Consider the following 1,934-nt stretch of genomic DNA (forward strand, 5'->3'; position numbering starts at 1 on the left):
GTATGTCAATATAGCATGGGGAAGTACCCATAAATCTAAATTAGAACCACTTTACTTGCGTCAAAAAAAAGTTTTATCTTCTTGGTGTTGGATTACACCCCCCCCCCCCCCCCGATGGAAGAAGATTCAAACCCAAAAAAAATGTCCCAGAGTCATGTGATCTTTTTCTTTTTACTGACCTCTTATTTCAGAAAATAACACTGAAGGAAAAAATTTTCGGGGTCCAAGAAAACATTTTTTTTTGTAAACATAACAAATGACCAGTATTTTTTCTTATATGTACGATAAACATTTTATTTTATTATAAATTATTTCAAGACTATTACATATTTTAAAAGCTTTAAAATGCTCACAATGTACATATTTTTGATGGGAATATGTTTTAATAGAGCAATATGTTCATAACAGACAGATATTTGATGAGAATATGTTCTTACATCAATTATTGCAATTTCTGTTGTAATCCATGCAGAGCTGGTATTTTAATAGATAATGTTGGGTAACTTTCACCACACAATTCTCTGCTAGCCTGTTCAAAAGGAGTTAAAATCTTTACATAACCCTCGGCGAGTTTCCATTTGTTCGTAGTGAGATTCTCCACCTTACCAGTTAATGTAATTTCGGCTGATAAGGGCGCTTTCTCTTCCATAAGGCGTTAAATCATGTAATAGTCGGAAACGTGTTGATACACTTATTATGAGCCCACGTTCATCACGTTCATCAAGTTCATCACGTTCATCTCTTTTTAATTGCCTTTGTTGTGCATACAGCAGTTGAGATGATTGAATACTGGTAGTGCGAGACGACTTTTTTACATTTTGCTATCATACTAATCATGTCTTCAATTTCGGATACTGCATCATTAATTGATAATTGAAGCGTATGAGCAAAGCAAGGTAAGTCCATAAAGTTTTGGCACATGTTCATGGCTGCTCTCTTATTACTACCATTGTCTCGAAGAACGCATACTGGTAATGCTCTTGGTAGTGACCAATCTTCAATTGACTTCTCAAGAGATTTTAATTTTGCTTCGCCCATATGTGACACAGCCACAAACGGTTTATTCTTGAGTGTATATGATCGCATTTGAAAATCAGCAGTTAAATATATCCAAAAAAAATGATTTATAGGAATCCAAAGCGCGAGAAGACCATATGTCTGTGGAAAAGCAATAGGATGGCATGCCAACAAACTCAGTAGTAATGTAGTCTGTGACACTAACTGACAGTTGTTTTCCGGCTTTATTTTCTTCCTTTTTCATTTTTTTTGCTTCTTGTGCCTTTTTATCACACTCTGCTGATTCCTTCTTATGATAACTTCTCAGGTGAGTAAATAAGCCAGTTGTAGATGAAGTAGGAAAAAATATTTGTTGACTGCATTTTCCAATTTTACAAAAACCAAAAATAGTATCGTTAATTTTACGCCTATCAAAATAATTCCAAATAACGCTCCATACTCTCTCGTCCTCTACTTTGAAGCGTTTTAATATAATTTTACAGCAACTTTTTGAAGCGTTTCAATATTATTTTACATCAACTTTTTAAATATCGAACTTTAGGTTCGAAATTCGAATTATATTCGATTAACTAAACACATTCGATTCGAGTCTGATTATTGAATAAACTCAAACTCGAACTCGAAACTTCGAGTTTCGCACATATCTAGTCTCAAGGAGTAGTTATGATTGCACAGGTAGATGTGGTCATGGGTTGTCATGATGGTATTTTCTTTATTTTTATTTACTTTATATGCCTAATTTCTTTGATATTGGGAATATAAACATTTTACGTTTAATAAAATTGAACTTTATTAACATAATTTTTTTTTTATAGATTTTTATAGAGAATGAAACCAAACTTAACGATGTCTAACTAAAGAGATTCTTTCAAATAACTATAAGACTCTGCGTTGAGATAGAAAAGACATTAAAAGAG

The sequence above is a fragment of the Hydra vulgaris genome, chromosome 09 (genome assembly GCF_038396675.1).
Source record: "Hydra vulgaris chromosome 09, alternate assembly HydraT2T_AEP".
Taxonomy (NCBI): Eukaryota; Metazoa; Cnidaria; class Hydrozoa; order Anthoathecata; family Hydridae; genus Hydra; species Hydra vulgaris.